The 22,496-nt window shown below is 41.1% G+C and overlaps 1 long non-coding RNA gene across 1 annotated transcript; it reads left to right on the top strand.

The window, feature by feature from the left end:
* Positions 1-2,577: 2,577 nt before the first annotated feature.
* LOC135343875 (uncharacterized) lies at positions 2,578-20,358 on the top strand. The gene is made up of 10 exons (XR_010397238.1): positions 2,578-14,103; positions 14,163-14,373; positions 14,426-14,660; positions 14,729-14,793; positions 14,851-14,957; positions 15,033-15,200; positions 15,289-15,412; positions 15,466-15,603; positions 15,654-16,073; positions 16,145-20,358. It is a non-coding gene; the product is annotated as an uncharacterized LOC135343875 (long non-coding RNA).
* The last annotated feature ends 2,138 nt before the right edge of the window (positions 20,359-22,496 follow it).

Here is a 22,496-nt window from a genome sequence, read left to right on the forward strand (position 1 = left end):
CATGTTTTTCTACTCTAGGTGCATACAGACAGTAAGAAGCAATAATTATGGGGTGCCATTGATTTGTGTCACAATAGAAGCGTGTATACAATGTTCGTTGGTGCAAAATTTTCGTATAAGCTAAGCTATCCATTCGTATTTTAAATATTTGTACAGCTCAGGATAGTGACGTTGAATCTATTGCGGTATAATTTCGTAGTTTTATGAACTACATGTACCAATTTAAATATCAAATATTTGTATATACAGCTCAGGATGAGTCTAATTTTCGTGTGTGTACAGCTCTAGCCTCGATTCTAGGCCGCAAAGAGAAAGGCGGCCTGGTATACTTTGTATGCGTAGAGCTACCAGCTAGGAAGAGTAGAATAACTCTTTAATACATCAGTAGATCTTGAGTGAATATTAAACTTCCTGAGTGTCGAGTTAAAGCTTATTAAAAGCTTTCAGGAGTAATCATTAGCTTCTTTATCTTCAGCAATGACTTCCTGTCGAACATAAAGGCAAGATTTAGTAGCAGAAGACTTGGCTGGTCTATATTACCACAGCCTCATCAGGAGACCCACAGGAACACATCATGCCTTTCCTATAACATCTGTAGCCTTACAGTGTAGGGTGTCGTTAAGTAGGGACTTGGCTTGATGCAATAAATGGCGTAAGAACTCAGTCATCTTTGCACAATACTTCTATGTAACGGACTGTAACTTCAGAATACAAATAGTATACGGTTTATTTTACTGACAGTATCCACAAATACACGGATTACCCCCTTTTTGGGGTAATGTACGCGCATGCGCATACCAGGCCACTGGAATCGAGGCTAGTACAGCTCAGGATAATGACTTTGAATCTAGTTTTATGAACTACATGTAAATATCAAATATTTGTACAGCTCGTGTGATGCTCTTCAATGCGAAATATATAAATAAAATTTCGAAATGAGTGCTGCAAGCTGCGCTGTGCTAATGCCTCTCGTGATGTTTTGTTTTCGCATAGTTTACTTATTAGGCCACTGTTAGTTGCATACTTGTTTCAGATCAACCTCCCTCCTGGTTTTGCTCACCTCCTCAATTAAGTCATTATTGCTGATGTCGGCCATTATTTGAGTTTTTTGACTGACATTGCATTATTTTACCATGTGCCATGTGCAAGTTGCAAGTTGCGTTGTGCACCAAAAATCCAGTGCGTAAAAAAAATTATTGTAAACTCCGTCCTTTTGTGTATTTTCGTCAGTTAAAAAAAACAGGATATGACGTCATCAAATAATGGGATAATGAAGACCTCACTCCCTCATTGGGGTTGAGCTAGTATTCTCATCGGAACAACTATTATTATAGAATTCCACACAGTCATTATGGGAGAGGATTTAATGGAGCAGGGGCGGGGCTTCAATGTGCGCCTAACTGCATGGCACTCTTCTGAAATCTTTGTATGCACGTACACTGTACTACAATTGAATATTTCAACAGTTTTAGGAGGTGAAACAGGTGGTATTATTATATTTAAGGGCCGCTTGCAACAACTTGTGACTGTGTAATTCATCATAAACATATACAACTCAGCTCTTGCTTCTGTGCAACTACCCATTGAACTTCTCTGAATAGTCTTACAGCATAAACGAGTGTTGCAAGTGCACTGTTCCCATGATCAAAGGATTGCTTCTATTGGTAATGACCAGACACCTCAGTTTCTAGGAATAACAATAATTTTACTAGCTTATAGCCATCACAATTTTTACTCGAGGCACCTCTAGCTACTTCACAATTAATTGCAGGTGATTTCCTTCAAAATTAGCAGTGAGGTGAGTTTTGAAAAAATAGGTGCTGGCTGTGTTTTATATGGAGCCGTTATATGGAGCCGTTTTGCAAAATAGGTGGTGCAGACAGTTGCGTTTCAGAGGAAGCGCGAAGCACTTAACCTTAGCTAGGCCACACCAAATTAATCTTATGTTTCACAATTTTCCGGGTCATATTTTTGCAGAATGCCCAAAAAAATAAACCAATTATTGGTCCAGGTCAGAGGTCAGAATAGCCATGTGATCTAGCAAAACTTTGTAATGTTTTGCTAAAGTGACTTTTTGTGGTTTTTTTTGCCTGCCACCCTGGTCTGTTTTTGGAGATTAAAAGTCCGTGAAACACAAGATCAATTTGGTGTGACCCTACTTAGGTCTCTAATTGCCGTTGTGTTAATTGCATGCCAGACTCATGAATTAGCCGCCCTTCCTAGGAAGGGCGGCTAATTCGTGAGACTAACCAACAAGCTGAGAGTACAACATAAGACAGCCTGGAGCAAAGAGCTTGCCATCAATAGAATCATGTCATGGAACACTCCAAAACAACCATAAGAAGCCATCATCTATGATTAAAAGAAGCAATCTCTGGACCATGCATATGCATATACATTCTGAGGCCAACATATATACGTATAAAGTGGACCATACAAAAGTCGACCGTACATGCATGCTACATGCAACAAAGGCCAGAGCCTGGCCAAAATCTCATTCTCCCTGTGTTTGACTGTGGGAGGGAGCAGCTCAATACTTGACCGCAAAGCAGCTAGGCTAAACGCACACAAGTAAGTTTTATTCTCTGTTTTACATTTTAATAATCCATTCTCGTTCACACAGTTAATGTGCATGTGACGCTCATTCAACTCCTTGTTGCCAAACCAGTTCAAGATACAACAAGAAATGAAGATTTTGATGAGCTCGAGCATTCTTCCTCATTAGTATTCACACCTGAGTTTGCCAATGTGGTCAACGTCGATGGATTGCATGAGAATTAACGGCAAGGTGTTTGTTATTTGGAAGTGGCAAGTGCTATACATCCACAAGACAAGACGGTAATAATAGTAAGGGGAATTGTTGTTCGTTTTCGGCCAACGGAACCCCAGACTATTCAGACGCAGAGTCTGAAACAGTCACACACCATACCTTTCAAGGTGATCGGATGTATTAAGGAAAACTATATCCAGAAGTACTCTGAAAGCAAGTGTACTTATTGACGAAGTTGTCCTTGTACCTATATAATTATAGAAGTACATGTTGAACCTGACAATCCTGTGACTCCAAATGCAATTGCGTTTTTGGACGTAGTGAAGGAAGCACGGGATGCTGTGTACGATGCCCTCATAAGGAATGACATTGCTGTTGTAAAATTGAAGTGGGTCAAATAATTATGTCAGTGACTGGTATATACCGTATGGGCCCAGGTTTTTTTTTGCTAAAATAACGAAAGGCGTATGGCCAATTAATGTTAATTTAAGTACTGTTGCCGCTTAACCTAATTTTGCGTTGATCGATTTCCAATGATTGCATTAATTTAATTGTTGATGTAATTTATAATTGTAACACTCGCACGACTATAAACAATCATGTTCTAATAGCCGCTCATGTTCATTTTTTGTTGTACATTTCTATTGAAATTCGATCAAGTGCAGCAATAACATGCATCATATAATTATACACATTTGATTAGCTGTTAGCCATGAATAATTATATTAAATGCTCATGATTATCAATGTCCAAATTAGTTGTGGTCAGTTATATTGCAGTAACTTGTGAGGGAGGATGATCAACTGGCACATTGTAGTATATAATCAAATGAAGGCATTTGATAAACAGTAATAATTAATGGCAACGAGGGATCCATTCGTTTGGGACAACTTGACAGTGTAAAGTGTAAAATGTGCCTCTGAAGAGCATTCCACATCTCATATCTTCAGTTGTGGAAGCTCTTGAATGCTTGATATCTCCTCAGTGCAAGTGAGAGATATCTTTGGTAATCAGCTGCCCTTCTCAGGAGGAAGGGCGGCTAATTCATGAGACTGGCATGCAATTAACACAACGGCAGCTAAGGTTAAGTGCTTCGCACCTCCTCTGATTGCGTTTTGTATGGAGTTGCATTTTGTAGGACTGAGGTAACTTTTTCAGAGAGGTGCGTTTTGTAGAGGGGTGCATTTTATATACTATAGATGTGTTTTGTGAAGAGGTGCGTTTTTGCGCATGCTCGCATAGTGGAGACAAAAAAGAAGGAACGTTAAATGTTCTTTCTCCACGGCAAACAAATTTGCTGATCTCTGCAGACAGACTCGAGTCAACATGCAAGGGTACTCAAGCCGCAAAGTTGGAGATGAGCAGATTCTTCTCCAACTTTGCGGCTTAGGTTTGAGAAGCGGAAGCGACCAGTTATCAGGGGCTTGCGCCTCTATACTGCTCTGCATGTGTCAAATTCCCTGTACATGTACAAAGTCAAGACTCTTAACATGTCTGTTGTAGTTAGTGTTGTGTTCTGGACAATGACAATGTATGTATTATGTTATGTAATAGTGCAGCTCCTATATCGACTGAGCATGCGCAGTATTATGATCTTGCATCTTAAACACATGTTGAACTTAAAAGAGTAGTTTACTGTAGCTCTCACAATCCTAGCGGCTACATGGTGTCAGAAGTAGGATACTCATCCTCCTTTCAAGTGTAGCAACATATCAAGTCAATTTACCTGGAGATTTGAAAGTGCATCTGGGCTATTCGAGAAGAGTCCAGAAGTCCAGGTAAACATGCTGATTTATTCCATGGGTGACGATGCCGATGATATTCTCCGATCGTTTGGACTGACTGAAGACGAGAAGAAAGTCTACGCTACGGTAAAACAAAAGTTCGAGTTGCACTTTGTGAAGAGAAGGAACACTAGAGAAGGAACACTATATTTGAACGGCGAATCAATATGAGGCCTGTGGACGCCTTTGTCACAGATCTGTATGACAGTGCTCTACATGATGAAATGATACGCGATCGTTTATGCCAAGTTATCAGAGAAGCTCCAGTTGGATGCGGAACTAACACTAGACAAAGCTGTGAATCAAGTCAGACAAGCTGAAGCAATTAAGAAACAACAAATTGGAAGTGGCCAGGCAAGACTTGTAGCTGGTGTGGAAAATCCTGGCATGATCGAACGAGGTGCCCAGCTGTCTGTGGGAAGTGCCAAAAGAAAGTCGCTCAACCGGGAGCGTAGGCACTGTCGAAGAATGTTGCTGGAAGATCAAGCTCAAAGTCAACGTACTAAGAGGACCGAGCCAGAATAAACTGCAGGTACAAGGCATGTTACAAGCAGAACTGATACTGAACAATCAACAAACTGAACAAGTGGTGAAAGAGCTACAACACCCGTTACTACGACAACCAGCACTGGGGCTATTGTCACGAGTGAGGAGTGTCCAGACAACCCAACCCGAAGTTCTCTTCCCCAAGCGAGGTAGCTCTCGGGAGAATACCGAATTCAGCTCAAAGAAAGAGCCAAACCTTTCGCTTTGAGTACGCCAAGAAGGGTATCTATCCCCTTACTCCCTGCTGTTAAGAAAGAACTGAACAGAATGGAACAGCTAGGTGTGATCTCTCGAGTTGAGGAACTGACGGAGTGGTGTGCCTTAAGAATACCTCACAAAGCTAAATACAAACGTCATGCCAGCTGTTCCCTTGCACAAGCTCGATATTTCTCGAAGTTAGATACTAATTCTGGTTTCTGGCAGATACCTCTTGCTCATCCCTACTCACAACGTTTATCACGCCTGCGGGCAGATATCAGTTCAACAGACTACCTTTCGGGATCGCTTCAGCCCCCGAGCATTTCCAAAGCAGAATGAAAGCAGAATGACAAACTTGCTAAACGGAGTTGTTTGTCTCATGAACGACGTGCTAGTTCATGGAAAAACTCAGGATGAACACGATCAGAGACTACACGCTGTACTAAGGACGCTCCTAAACAAAGAGAAGTGTACGTTTTCCAGTACTAACATTTTCCAGTACTAATGTCAAGTTTCTCCTTTTCGACAAAGGAATCAGCTCTGATCCTGGCAAGATCAATGCAATTCAGAAGATACCAGAGCCCAAAAATGTACGCAAATTCTTGGGAATGGTGAACCATCTGACCAAATTCACCCCTCACCTGGCAGAAATGACAAAACCTCTGCGGGAACTCCTGCCGAAGATAAACGCTTGGTGCTGGAGCCACCCCAAAGAGAAGAAGCAATGACCGAGAGCCCAGTGCTAGCTCAAACAGGAGACACAATCGTACCAGACGATGGGTGCTGTCCTCATGCAAATGGCAACCTCCGTCCCGTGGCCTACATCTCAAGGTCTACCGAGCAAAGATATGCCCAAATCGAGAAAGAGCCATAACATGGGCCTAACATGGGCCCCTGTGAAAGATTCTCCGATTATCTTACTTTCACGTTGAAACCGACCACAAACAACCGACCACAAACCACTTGTTCCGCTTATCAGTACAAAACTCCTCGATGAGTTACCATTACGTGTTGACTAATTCACCATTACCCGGGAAAGATTTGGTGACAGCCCCTGTCTCAGAGTCAGAAAAACATCGGGAAGCAAGTGGAAATGTATATTCCACAAGCTGTCAGCCAGCTGTTATCCGAAAAGCATAGCAAATGACCCAGCAAGATGACCCTGAGTGGCCAACAACTTGGTTGGCCAACTAGAGTCTATGGAACACTCATAAAGTGACGCTAGCACCGGGACTAGCAATAGAAGAAGGAATCCTGATAAGAGTCGTAATGCCAGCCGATCTCCAGAAAGAAACGCTGCACACTGGTCATCAAGGTATCCGCAATGCAATCGGTTTGGTGGCCAGGTTTATCCACTCAGTTGGAGCAGATCGTGCGAGACTGTCAGACACAGAGAGCAGAACCACTCCAACCAACCCCAATTCGACCATGGAAGAAAGTTGCCACCAACTTATTCGAATGGAAAAAGCCACCTACCCTGGACTCATTGGATTGAGATGAGTTTACTTCAAAGCCTCACGTCAGAATCTATCATTCTATCATTCAACACATGAAGTCCATCTTTGCACGGCATGGAATACTGCGATTTCAGTACATTTTGCAATGTTGTACGTGTGGGTTACCTGCGCATGCGCATGCGTTAGACCTCGTGGTCGTTCACAGTGAAGATTCTGGAAACCAGTACTAATTTGTACCCTGCTTTAGTGTCTCTCAGTCTGGCTTGCTGATCAACATGTCTAACTCTCAGTCTAGGTGTGGTACATCTTTTCGTGTTATAACTAGCAATCAAGGTCAAGTCCTAGCAAATATAGTACAGAATTCTACTTGTCATCAGCCTCCTGGTGTTTCTCAACCTCAAAAGGTATTAAATAATTGTGTACTGTCTGTAAGATATAGATATAATAATTATGTCATGTTCCCGATAACAGCACCTGTTTATCAGTACAAAGTTAACGTCTTGACTCCTGTAAAGCGCAAGAAAGCAATAACAAGACAACTACATGATTTCAAAGGAAAATTTGAAAGTGTTTCTCAATTAAAAACACAAATTGATACTGAACTCGGGGATGAGTTACCTAACAGTTCAGTAGATGTGGGCTACTTCGATGGGCGTCAATCTGCGAAGGTGTTGCTTGTTTCAGCCAAAGATCTCAAGGTTATGTACGAAAAAGCAAATAGTTCTTGTGAGATATCTTTCTGGGTGCAAACATGTGAAGATATAGATGCTGAAAAAGATAGTGATATAAATCCAGAACCTAGTAGAAAGAAAGGAAAGCAGCAATAACGCAGAGGATAAACTTGAGGAGATATATGGCAAGCTTAAGAATCAGCATGACGAATCGACCTACAATACACCTGATTCAGTGTGGTACCCATGACGACTACTCCACATGTGCCAATGATTACTGGAATGCCTCAGAAATGCCTGAAAAAGGACTCCCTTGCTGAAACCTTTGCTGGAGCTGCTGAAGCAATTGCCAAAGCGTTTTCAACTCCTCAAAATCGTCCAGCCGCTTCGAGTTCAAGACCTGATTCGGGAATTGTAGGAGTTTCACCTGGAAAATGCACTGATTTAAGATCAAAGAATTTACAACAACTACGGTTCCTACAAGAACTTTTTGAGGACAACATTATCTCGGCCTCTCAACTTGCTGAACAAAAGGCTATTGTTTTTGATGCTCTACGTAACCTTACATAATATTCTTTTGTCATTCATGTACAGGTACAGGTATATGTTACAGTAAAGATTAATGTTTTGTAATGATTCATTCATGCAAGTACAATGTTATGTGATAAACTTAGAACATACAAAACAGCAAGTGATATAAGTCTGTTCAGTATTTAGAACTGTATATTCCACACGATTCAATCCATGCTTCACAGTCTTCTTTTGTTATTGTTGAAAATGCAGCTAGTAGTCTCGATATCCATTGTAGCACTCAATTCCAGTTCCATTAGCCTGATTGACGACTTAACTTTACTGAAAAGCATCTCAATGGGGTTATAATCAGGGCTGTAGGGAGGGAGATAATGGACCAGACTTCCCATCTCACGAATAACACTGGCTACACCTGTTGCCTAGCCAGTTACGTGATGTACTGAACAGTTATCCTTTATTACAACGCTATTCGAATTATACCCATCGAAAGTCATGAGGTGTGGTAATAACTGCTTTTCAATGAAATCGACATAGACATCTCCATTAACAGACCCACGTACAATCTTAAGATCTACAATACCATTGATTGACATAGCTGCAATCGCTGAAACACGCTCGCCTCTCACAAGTAGTTTTTGGCATTTGACAGGCATGCCTCGCACTCCATATCCATACTTACGGAGAGCATTTCGTCGGTCACAGCCAGTCTCGTCAATGAAAATAGGAAAATGATCTTCGTACATTGAAACTTCACTGACATAACTAGCTCTAAGTTCTTCATCTCTCTGTGAAGCTACTAATTGCATCTTCTTTCTACTGAAATTATTCTTCTTCAGAAAAGTGCACAGAGATGAAAGGCTGATGCTTAAACCAAACATCCAGCTTAATTCATACTGGATTTCCCACAGATAGATCCCAGGCTTATCTAAAACAAGCATAAGCACAGTTAGCTGCACTGGCCTTGTCATCTTGATAGGGAGGAGTATAACTTTTTCATAACTGTTCCAGTTGTCTGAAAAGTGTTCACAATCCTGTAAACAGTAGAAGCATCTACAGACAGATTTAAAGCAATATTTTTCAGGGAAAGCTTTTCAACCTCACGCTGCCACACCATCCTCCATCCGAAGGTCTTCACTGTAGGCAGATGTCCTCTTTGATTCACATGAAGTTGAACTTCCTCCTCTCACAGCCATCAGCTAAATCTACTGTACTTCGGAGTAATCTTTGGCTATATAATTCAGATTCAAACCTTAATTCTGCGCATGCGTTAATTTGCCTTATTGCAAGGTGTAAAAAAATCGCAGTACCAGATGAGGTCATTTCCGACAATGGACCCTCTCAGCAATACACTAAGTTTGCAGAAGACTATGTACACAAGACAAGCAGCCCCTACCACCCAGAGGGCAGTGAAAACTATCAAGCCCTACCTAGATGCTTACCATTGGATACAGAGTTGAGAAAGTTGAAGTCAACAGTACCAATTATGGTCAACTCGCACCACGCATTAAACTTTGAGACAAATTTGATTCTCACCATGGAACTTACCACAACTGTATCCAGGTGACACTGTCTGGGTAATTGATCGTAAAGCCACTGGTACAGTCCGTTAAAGAACACAGCAAACGAAACTTCCGGACCTCAGATGGAATCTATACTGGACATACCGGACATACCGAACATGACCATGTCCCCCCAACACGGGAACCAAAACAAGACGAAGGTGCTGCACAGTCAAATGAACACGGGGAAGCCACCTCCAGATCCAGGTGACACTGTCTGGGTAATTGATCGTAAAGCCACTGGTACAGTACACTGAATCTCTAGTCTGACCAATTAGTCTGACCAATGGAAATGTTAGTGACATCTGATTTCTCCTGAAGAAAATGATGGGCTCAAATTCGAAATCAAAGATATGGGCTCAAATTCGAAATCAAAGATATCTACACCCAAGCTAATGACAGTCTTAGTTCCAAATCCTGGGGAACTAAATCCTGGCCCTATTAATTGGAAATATCCCTGTGGAAACTGTAGTGGTGCGTTCCACATCTGCATGAGTACAGCAGAGTCTGCAGTGCACAGATGAAAGTTGGTGCTGTGCCTTTCCATTCTATGATGCCTCACTAACTCAACAACTAGTAACCTACCATGGATCATATGTAACATCGCTATAATGCTAGAAGCAGGGTTCTGCCCATGGGGGAAAATTCGCGGGGTGTGTACGGGAAGGGGGACACAAATTTGAACATGCATGTGTTGTAAGCATACAGTACATTTTTGTACTTGCAGCTGATTTCTTCATCACAGGGTCATAATCAGTGCTTACTCTCTAGCTTCCTTAGCAGGTTCCTGCAGAGTATAACTAGCTAGTCAAGATGCGCAGTAGAGTTCAATTAATAGTTAGCTCTATATAAGGCACATCAAGACAGACTAGCAGCTAAACTGGACAAGCCAGTATGTAAAGCAGTGGCTAAGTGGTGGTCGGAAAATATCTAGTGGTGGTCGCAGCTTACCTAAACGACCACTGTAGGCAGAACCCTGTAGAAGTAGCGCTGCTAGCAAGTGAACAACTTAACTCCCTCCTCCCTCCTTAGTGATGAAATACTAAACTCAGAATTTATACCCATACCCAAAGAATACAATATATACAGAAATAGGCAAGGAGGGTAATGATCCGCTTGAAAACAATATTCCAGCCAAGCGTCGACGTGATCTGGAATGATCTGGAAACAGAATGCGAACTCCTCCAAAATGCACACCTCTACTTGGGTGCCGTCGAGCATAGAAGATTTCCAGCACCTACACAACTCACATCCTTGTGTTGTATGGAAAGACCATAATTATACTAAATGTGACAGGCTCTAGGAAAACCAGACTATTGGAGCAGACTAAAATTTTGGTGATTAATGTACCAAGTGATAGAGCAGAGCATTGCCTACACAATGATATGCTTAGTGTTCACATACCTAGTTTCATACCCGAGTTATGTGCGTTGGAAACTCGAAGCCGTAAAATGTAGTATCGAGAAAAACGGCTCTCAAAGATTGCTTAATTAGGAAAAATAAGGTAATAGCAAAAGTTTGGACGAAGCGTTTCGATGGAAAGAGTTGGATTTAGAGCATCAGATTTTACAGAGAGGTAGTAAAAGGACTGTAGATACTTATACATCAATAACATTTTATTTGAGATTTTATACTGTAGGCATAAATTTAGCTGTAGCTCAATACTAAATTCTGCTCCAATAGTCTGGTTTTCCCAGAGCCTGTCACAAATAGCCAAACACGAGAAGGAAGAGTACTAAAAGACCTCCAAGAGGAACATAACCTTCACCAGATGGCCAACGAGAAAAGACTACTAAAGATCATCTTGAAGTAGTGAACAGTGATGCAATCAATTTCACTGTCAACATAGCCAAACCTAGACATAGCCAAACCTAGACACAAAAGGAAAACCTACAGCAGCTTCTTGATATGATCCCATGGGACTGCTGAAAATAGCGTAGACTATAAGTAAGAAAATACAGTAAGGTCGTTAGGAAACTAACTAGGGAGGAACATCAAGTACGCCATCTACGCCATCTCCACACAGATCAAGCAAACGGAAGACACTCACATCTGCAGTGGATAAGTACTTCGTTTGTTTCCGTATTTTTTAAAACAAGCAAACTATCTCTATGGAGGAAGTCACTATTGTAGAAGAGGATGTCCAATGAAGGCCATACCAGGGAGGTTAAAGAAGGAGCAAAGCAGCTCGCAATACCGTTCTATAACATCTCACTTCTCACTTCAAACCAGTACAGTGCTCCAACCAAAGAGACTGGAACAGCGGGATGTATTATTTTAGTATAATATTATAAGACAGATACCTTGAGTTATAGCCAGCACAGTACAACAGAAGCAAAGAACCACACAAAACGCCACTTTGTTTTAACGTTTCAATAGCTTTGACACGCCCTCCATGATGTTTGATTTGACAATTGTGCAGTTGCAGTAGGCATCACAGTAGGCATCACATGAGCGATGATTTTATGATGTCACAAATCAGGGAAATTAATTGCTTACGTCAGCAAAAGTAGCAAAACAAGAAATTTGTGCAAGAAGGGCTGCTCTAAAGAAGGGCTGCTCTAGCAAACGAAGAGACTCTTGCAGTTTCTCTAAAGGAAAACTACACGTACAAAACTTCTATGCCTAACACATTTACTACCACATTTATTTCTCAGTACTTACTAGTGTCTAAGACTTCCGCTGAGGCTTAAAAGTTGAGCAACATATTGTAGTAGTTTATGCACAAAAAAATTCAGATCTTAACTCAGGCTAGTTCTATGCCTAACATATTTTCGTCAGTGCTCTTCTTCAGGAAGCCATCTTGTAGTGATGATGTAATATGATGTAACAGGAGGTGGTCCAAGAGAAGAGAAGCGCCAATACTTTATCTTTCAATACCTGTACTCATATTGAACAAAACACTTATACTTTTAAAGCACTTATACTTTTAAAGATATGAACTGAAATGTGAAAAATAAAATCTTTGGTTGGAGCACTGTACTTTACCAGACGACACAAAAATGTATGTCAACCCAGTATTTTACAACTATAATAATACTAGTGTTCAAGCTGGCGCTGTGCTAATGCCTCTCGCCATGTTTTTGCTTTCGCTCAAGAGTGTTATCTATAATGAATTAAAGTTAGCTTATCAAAGTCACTGACAAGAAAAGACTTATTTACATGCAGCTATTGTTGTTATTATGTGGCTTACCACAGGACCTCAAGAAAAAAGAAAATTGATTCTTCCAGGATCTGTAGTTCAGTGTATATAATATCTAAGAAGAAAAGACCAAGAAAAGACCTGTGTACTTGTTATCTACATGTATGTATTAGTTATTGCCCAGCCAGAGTGCAACATGCCATATATTGCACTGGAGCAATATAATGCTCGAGGGCCGCAGGCCCCGAGGGCATTACGTCATCCAGTGCAATGAGGGCGCCTGCACCCAATGACGTTAAACTCGTCTGACTGGTCATATAAATCGTAATAAAAGACATGTGTTTTGAAGGAATTTAGTGGTAAGGTTTTCTTCCCACTAGTAGTTGTAAAAGTAGTATCGGGACCAACTGAGTATGGGTGGGCCCAAATGGATATCTCTTAAAGAAATCTACTGCATTATTCAGTGCTAGCCATGGCAGTGATGAGCACTGGATTGCTTTGATCTGCCCATCTCATTTGTTGTGGGGACCTTAGAGAGATAAAATTATTTAATTCAATTCAATTCAATGTTGTGTTCTGGACAATGACATACTACTATGTATTATGTTATGTAATAGATCTTGCATCTTAAAACGAGAAGCGTGGGTATAAAAGGGGAAGGGCCCGGCCAAAAAATGGCAACCAGGACGCGTTTATTTTTCTCTGCGAGCACTAAGAAAGTCACTTCATAGCTGCCTTGTACAGCTCTGCCACACTTATATGGGCGTATAGATGCGCTTCTCATCATTGCACACGTAGCGTTGAGTTAAAAATGGCAACTACTTCTTTGAGAAAGCGTGTGAGATACACTCTTGATATGGACCAAGTGGAGAAAGAAGCTTTCCAGCAGAGGCTATTGAGGCTATTGACACCAGCACAACACTCTGTTTCTCCATCTCTGGCTCTCATCCCACCCCCCCTGTTATTAGTGATTGCTCAGCTGTGAAATCTTTCATGACGACTAAGAATAGCAGCTAAGAATAGCAAGAGTAAAGAGTATCGTTCTTATAGGCGTGTACAAAGACGAACCAACCTGTACCCCAGACAAGGATTTGGTGAAAGGGCTTGCCACGCCATGTCAGTGTGGTGCGGCAAGAAGTACCTGGGAGCTTGAATCTGTTAAACAAGAAACTGTATATTTTATAGAAAGGGCGAGCTCTCTTCCATTGTCGACAACGACGTGGTCGAGTTCTCGTGTATTTGCAGGCCATTTTAGTGAACCAAAAGTATGATTTACCCAATATTTTCTTCGCCAGGTGTGTTAATAGTATCTTTGTGTGCGGAGGATGGTTCATGGATTTACATGTGCTGGGCTTCTGCCATCCCAATATACCAACTTTACTCAGTTTTGTCGGTTAGGAAACGTTGGGCACAGTTACATTCGACAAGCAGTTACATTCGACAAGGTCTGTTCTGCTAATACTTGTACTGACAGTACATTTCACATACAATGTATTTTCCGTAGTGTACCAAAAGCTGGGGTACATTGAGCACAAGATGTCTGCTGTGTATGTCTGCTGTGTATGATGTGATGCAACACCCAGAATATATCGCCAAAGGGGGAGAGGTGTGTTCCTTTGCTGTTGATGCCTCTTTGATATAGTGGGTCATCACTGATGCCCTACATGAGTCAACAGCCAATGTGTACCACACCACTGTACTTGCTTGTCTGGAAGGTAATGTAATGTGTCTTATTCATACGTATTTTGAGTGAACGCGTTTTCGCAGTACCAAGAAGATACTTGGTATCAACTCTTTCCCGGAATGATCACTCTACTGCTCAGACAAGGGAACTAGCGTGTACCAAGCTTGTTCTCCTTCAAGTGCATTGTTATTACTTGAGCGTACAATGTACATGACGTAGGTCTCAAAGTCCTTGAGGTAGCCCATGACATGCAGGCACAGGTGTCCAAATATGTGACAAATGAATTGGGGCTCATAAATTCCTACGATACTTGGCACGGTAAGATCAGTGTATACATTATTATGCTGTAGTACATGTACGTACATGTGTATAATTCTGGTGTGTAGGTACAAAAAATAAGGCCTAGTTAGGGACAGAGGGAAGACGTGGTTCCCAGAACTCACTGACAAACGTAAGTCGAATACTTGTATGCACGTCACAATTCAATTGTACATACACGTAATTATAGGGAAGAGTATCAAGATTTACCTCTACTGGTCAATGAAGAATTGTGAGGCCTCTCCTGATCAACTGCAGGATTTGATACTTAACATTCCAAATCACTATAAGCCAAAGGTAAATTGGGTACGTGTGTAATGATATAATTATGCGTAACGAGTTCTCATTGTACATGTACATGAATTTGTGTAGGGAGAACACACCAATTGCCACACAACTTCGTCTTGCCACATGACGGCTCTACACCCCCAGCAAAGACAAGCTAACCTGTAGTAAGGCCACACAAGTAAGGCCACACAAGCTTTGATCAAGCACTTGAAGGCAACATACGTCTACCGAAACGCCCAATACTTTTGCAGAGTAAGTATTATGATTGTACATGTACGTATAATATACACTGTCACAACACACATACATGTGAGTATTGTGGTCATTGTTTTGTATTCAGTGTCGCGATACATACTGGGTCGAGTCCTTCAATCACCAGATGCTAACACCAGATGCTAACGTAACGTATTCACTTTTCGTCGAAGACATTTTTAATGCGAATGAATTTGGCCGTCCTGGACTGGGTAAGTACAACATTTTTTTTGTACTGTTACTTCATATCCTTGTGTCATTATAGAATGAGAATGTGAATCGTTCGTACACTAGTATGAAAAAGGTCCGAGATCTACGCCGACCTGCAATGAAGGTGTTGGTGAAGAAGACCTACAATTTTGTTGATTTACTGTGGGCTATGTATATTACCCAAAAGATACATGTAAGACTTTACACTGTATACGTTTATTTACGTACATTTTTTTATGTTAGAGAATTAGAGGACGAGAGTGACTATGAAAAGGACAGCTCAGATATTGAAGATGGGCTCCCGATTATTCAGACGATGACAATTTTGATGATAATTAATTCTGAGTTTACATGTACATAATTATACATGTACTTCTTCACTACTACATGATACGTACAGTCACTCAGTGGGGGTGGATTCGTTCTCCATATCTGACGGGTAGTCCGTCTCAGCCTCGAATGTTGACCGATCGATAGTCCCGATAGGTGCTAGGGTACCTCGACCTAATCTCCTACAATGTGTGAAAGGTACAGTGTAATTATGTAATTGCCAATATAAGAGTTCACGTACTGTAATGACACATTTTGGAATTATTTCCCGCCTATCTTGTATCGCTGTCCTGCGCTCCTTCCTTTCAAGGTATTCGTCGTCTACCCACACTCGTAAGTCACTCAGTAACCTCTTGTATAGCCTATGTCTCTGTATAGCCTATGTCTCTTCTCGTCATTGGCAGGATGAGGACCACAAGATCCTCGCAGGAAGTCTGGACGCAACTGAGTGACACACGGGCAGTGATTCATGAACTGGGACCTCTGGGTTGTGTCGGTATCCACGAGGGTGGCCAGAGAAGTTTTCTAATGTTGAATATCACATTTCTAGGACTTGATCTTGCTGTGACTCCGAGTCTGGGGTTTCTGGGTCGTCAGTAGTAATGGCTCAACTGGACAGAACAATTTGTCACGAAAGAACTCGCTAGACTGGAAACCACTCTGGGCTCTGGGGACTGGCAAGTTGCCGTGTTGAGAGTTGTCCCGTTGGAATGCAATTAGAACAAACCACAAAATGAGTAATGCGTGGGTGATATTATTTCAGCCTCGATAACAGACCGCCAGTGATGTACTTATACTCGAGGCCGATAATATTTTTGTGCAGTAATACAGTCATGTAGTTAGCGCGTGGGCGGTGTGTGACGTTTACATTCTTGTGGCAGCGTGACATTCTTCACGCACTGGGACAACTCTCAACACAGCAGCCCTTTTTCCTGAGAGAAGGGGAGTGGTTTCCACTCGCGGAGTCTCCTAACAAATGTGTCAGGAAGTTGCTCACCTGTACGGTTCAAATGAATTATTTTGACTTTTTGTATTGTTTTACTCATGTATTGTTTTACTCACTGTCGTTCCATTGCTACTTGAACTACCTGAAGCCATTTGTAAAAAAACTTTTTGTCTGCCATGTGTTCTGGCCGGTATTTTTTTTATAATATGTGTAAGTTAATCTATGTTGCGTATGTTGGGTGTATGTAGGTGAGCAAAGAGAGTTTGAATAAGCTGCCATTTGCAAAGCGCATGCTATGAATTACCCTTTTATACGCGTAATCAGGTACTAAACAATCGCGAACGTAGAGCAATACTTTAAAACCCACGCTTCTCGTTTAAACAGTAGTTTACTGTAGCTACTTATTCTCTCACAATCCTAGTGGTGACGGTAACAATCTGCAATTCAGAAATCACTCTGCCCACTATACTATGGCCGTTATGTCGGCCACTCAGAGAGTCATGTGTTATCTTAAAGATAAAAGGGGATAAAAGATTGTCTTCTTTTGCTACATTATGCGCTATATGGACAAAGTGATGCTTCATCATACAGCGAAGTCTCTCAACACCATTCGGTATGTTTCGATATTGATATTGAAATACGCATGGATAGACTCCGCTCCTTGCTCTCCTTGCTCTCCCATCAGTCACTCAACAATGTGTTTTTCTAAGATGTGCATCTTCGGTATAACTGATGCACATGAATGTTGGGATGTGGGGATGTGCGTATCTGGGATGTGCGTATATGTGCGTATCTGTACAAAAGATATATTATTAAAACTTGGCAAGCATTGACTAAACACTAATTTAAACACATTTTCTTTGAATCTTCTGTAAGTTAATAATACGAACCTGGAGAGTTAGATTTCCAACGAATGGAAAATTGTCGAGAGCTGGGCCATCCTCTTTCTTGAATCCTTTGATGATGGCTAAATCATTGGTGTGCACATACCAGTTTGTTTGCTTGCAGAGCTTTCTCCCGTGCGTCATGTGATGATTTTATATCTTGAACATTCATGCCCTGGCAAGAATTTACGGTGTTAGTGGTGAATTATGCTTACTGTAATGATGATGTAATGTCTGTATTCTATTTAATTTTTTTATGTTTAGTTCTCTTTCTAGAACATTCTTTGAGTTTTCGTTTGTGTATAAATACCCTGTATGAATCAGAGTTGAATTAAATTGAATCTTCTCAAGATATCACATTTGGCGACGAGGATTGTGGCTCACAATGGCAACCCCTGTGCTCGGAACTCTCACTGAATTCAATCCTGACACTCGTTGATCTCTAGCTACAAAAGAGCCCCTGCACTCTTGACCACTATTGGTCCAACTACGTATACTCTATTGAGTAAACTGTTCGCACTTGCGGAAATTACTGCTGCTCTAACCAAGCACTTTGAACCAACTCGCCAACTCGGTCTGTGATCGCTGAACGATTTCATTTCCACAGACGGAACCAAACCGCATCTAACTCGCCGCACTCCGGCAGGCTGCACTTCTTCATTGCAACTTCGAGGCATTCCTGGACGAAGCACTACGTGACAGGCTCCTACGCACAGAAAAGAGACTACTGTCTGAAACTGACCTTGGCTCAAGGAATGGAAGCTGCAGATCGCAACACTCGCTCATTAAAAGGCATCAACTTACTAGTCGTACTGGTGGGAGGAAGCAACCCTGCTCACAATGTGGAAAGACTACCTATATACCATCATATACCATCTGAATGCCGTTTTAAAGATGCCGAATGCTATGCTTGTGGGCAAGAAGGGACACATCACTTCACTTCCCTGAACATAATTTCTGTTACAAGTTTACATCGAATGTGCATTAATAGTCTCTGTACCATGACTGTAGTATAATCAATGAAATTTGGAAGCAAAGCATATGTTTCAAATGTTTATGCATGCCTCCTCCAACATGCAAGATGATCAACACTGAAACCATAATTATGAACCACTAACTCAGCCATGATGTATTTAATAGGATTGGCTTACATACAATAAATTTATAAGGCTCTTCATTGATAGCACCAGGGGCACTCCAGAGGGCCAGGGAGCACTCTTGTGCTCCTGATAGCACTCTTGTGCTCCTGATAGCACAAGAAAATATATAGAGGGCGATCATAATTCGAAAGTGCCAAGTCAGCATATGGAAACCTTCCTGTTAATATCACCATTCGATTTTAGTATGGCGTCTATGTCCTCCGTCTATGTCCTCTTCATATGAGCATCGATCTTTCAGTGAGAGATCCAGAGTCAGAAAAACGTCATGTGGACACTGCGATCAACAACTTTCTAAAACACAGTTTTATAAGCTCTACTTTGACAGAAAAAAACGTGTTTGGCAGTGTGAAAGTCTGCAATACAAAGGTGATTTGGATCAGATAGTGAAGACTTCCATTTCTCTGACTCAAGCCAATCTTCATTTTCATCCCAGGCCCAGTCATCCCAGGCCCAGTCATGCCATGAAATGGGTTAGTTGCGTAGAACCTTCAGATCTGTATTGTATGGATGCAATAGAGCTACTTCAATAGAGCTACTTCAATAAGTTTTTTGACAAATCGTTCATGTTTCTTCAGACGATTCAACAACTCCTGAAGTAGAAGTTGATACAGAGGATATGGTAAGCATTTTAAGTTGTCAGTTAACTGTGTACTAACATTGCTAAATTCAGGATAATGTTTCTAGAACAGAGATGTTTCTAGAACAGAGATTTTGTTTGAAGATGAAGAGGAAGAGCACTTAACGAAATACTCATTGCTTGTGGAAGGGTGTTTGAAATTCATTTTTTTATGGCAGTATGCTTTCAAGGTCTCGGATGTTGGACTATCAATTCTTTTTGCATTTGTAGCACAGTCAATTGATGTCTTCGCAGCCTCTTAAAGACGTTGCTGCTCAGCTTCCTAAAACTGTATCGGCTGCTCAGGCAAGAATAGGAAAGACTGCTGATAACTTCAAAAAATATGCCTGCTGTCCTTCTTGTAGTGAAATAGACCGATGTACAGTTGTCATTGGAGGCTTAGCCAAATCAATGAAATGCCCATTTCCAGATCACCCTCAAAGATGGCAAACTGTAAGAACATCATCCGGTAGTACCATTCTTAAGATATAATTGACTACCTTAAAAAATTTTTGTCTCAGCCTGATTTCCATAGAAAGTGTGAAGAGTGGCGACCACGAAAAACGGAAGCAAATATATTGGCCGACATATATGATGGTACCATTTGGAACCAGTTTCAAATAGTTAATGGTGTTAATGGTATCCCTTCCCTTTCTTATCGTTACCATACAACTATGCACTTAGTTATAGTTGTGACACATGCACGAGTGCCACATGGGATATATTGTCTCAGCCGCAGGCCTCGAGGGCAAAGGCACTACTGAGCCAATATATCCAATGTGCGCACGAGTGAGCTGTGTAACAACTGATTTATTGCATTCCTTGTGCATTCCTTTCCGTGTACACATCACTCCTTTTATAGGACAACTAGTTTCAACTACTTGTGGTGGCTGTGGAATGCACCCAGACGCATGAAAAACGTTTTTTGCCTACCACTGAATCAGTGTTTATACTATAAAAGGGACAGTTTCAGGTTACTGGGTGCAGGGTTACTGGGTGGAGGGTGGGCTTTAGGTAACTTCAGCCATACTATGCCAGTATCTAGGATAGTGGCACAGTTCAAGGCTTGACCTGTGCCATATGGCAGATATTGTCACAGTGTTTCCTTTGATCTGCCCACTCAAAATGCAACAACTTTAAATGTGGACTGGTTTAGAATGTGGACTGGTTTAGACCGTTAAACTTGGTGTCCTTTACATTGCAATCAATAATTTACCAAGGAAGGATCGTTTCTTGCCTAACAACATAATGATCGTGGGAATTATTCCTGGACCACATGAACCTTCAAAGAATATTAACACATTTTTGTATCCGCTAGTAGAGGAATTAAAACGTTTGTGGTCGGATGTTGTCCTTGAGATTGATAGTCCGTGCTGCTCTAATATGTGTTGCCTGCGACATCCCCGCGGCATGCAAAGTATGCGGATTTGTTGGCCATAAAAGGCTGCTCGAAGTGCTTAAAATCTTTTTCTACGGAACATTTTGGCGAAAAGGCCGACTTTTCCGGTTTTGATAGAGAAAACTGGGAATTAAGGAATGCGAACTCACACAGGCGTTTTGCAGAAAAACACGTTGCTGCTAAGACACAAGCAGCTCAAACTGTCATTGAACATGGTTGTAGGTACAGTTGCTTACTTGAGTTGCCATTATTATTTGGATCCTGTTGCTGTGTGTCATTGACCCAATGCATAACCTTCTTTTGGGTACTGCTAAGCACATGGTACAAGCACATGGTACGCATTTGGAAAGAAAGAGAAGAGAAACAAAATCAGTTTGAAGAAATTCAATCACTTGTGGATTCCTTTGTAGTACCCAATGATGTTGGAAGGACACCATCTAAAATATCCTCAGGATATTCTGGTTTTACTGCTGAACAATGGCGCAATTGGACTGTATTGTTTTCATCGCATTGTTTAAAGGATCTGCATGATTTCAACTGCTGGCAATTGTTCACCAAAGCTTGTTCACTTTTGTGTCGTCGCTTGCAACAGTTGCAGGAAGCAGATGAGCTGTTGATTAATTTATTTGAGCAGCTATATGGAAAGGAATACTGCAATATTAATCTTCATCTACATGCACACATGAAGACTTGCAGTACGGACCAGTTTATTCTTTTTGACTAAATGGAATTCTCGAGGCATACAAAACTAATAGCCACCAACTAATGCGTCGTTTTCTTAACTCTTGTGATTGCTCTGTACAATTTTGGCCGGAAGAATTCAAAAGTCAATGTTATCTTATTCCCCTGTCACATGAATCTTTACCTATCTTACTAAGCCTAAGTGGTAACGAAATTATTGAGCCATTGTCACCAGCCTTTGAAAAACATGTTAAAGATGACGTAAAGCAGATAATTGCTGAAACAGAATCTGTACAAACTTTTGAAGTTCTTACTCTGTTTCTCAAGTGCAATGCTCTGCATCCTTGATGAAAGTAAAGAACACGAATGGGATCGTTACTTTAGCTAAGTGCAACATTACGCAAGGTGTACAGCTTTTAATGAACAGCTTTTAATGAACGTAGTATGGTTGGTTGCTGTCAACTTCTTTGAAAGTCATGTTTGTAAAGTTTGGTATGGCAAACCCAAACCCATGGAAGTTTGGCCTGCTATACCTGTGCCAAACTTGTGTTATATTCCCGTCTCATTTATTGTCAGCAGGATTGCTTATCGTGACTGCTTATCGTGACTGTTGGGTAAATTTTGGAAGAGAAATTGGAACTGATCATGTAGTTGTTTGTTCACCAGTAGACCAGTAGATTAATTTAATTTGACCTTTTGTATAAATTTTATTGCAGTTGTGGTATAAATCAATAAAACAAGTATAGCACGGAATACAATAATACAATGTCATATACAAAATGTATAACAGCCGCGTTCTTCACTCAACATTTCTATGATTATGAATCATATGCAGAATTAAGGTAATACATAATTATGACGGTAATACATATGACGTACATGCACAAGCATTATAAGGCACAGTCATGATACATGTTGAATAGTTCAGCTGTTCATTTAGAAGCACATGGCCAGAACTCTGGTGCGCATGTCTACAAAACATCACATGACATACAATAAGTTCTAAGTACATAGGTCACAGGTTAGAGTCAGTTCATCAGTTCAGCATCTCTGCTACATCACTCCCTTCT

Source organism: Halichondria panicea, chromosome 11 (genome assembly GCF_963675165.1).
Source record: "Halichondria panicea chromosome 11, odHalPani1.1, whole genome shotgun sequence".
Classification (NCBI taxonomy): Eukaryota; Metazoa; Porifera; class Demospongiae; order Suberitida; family Halichondriidae; genus Halichondria; species Halichondria panicea.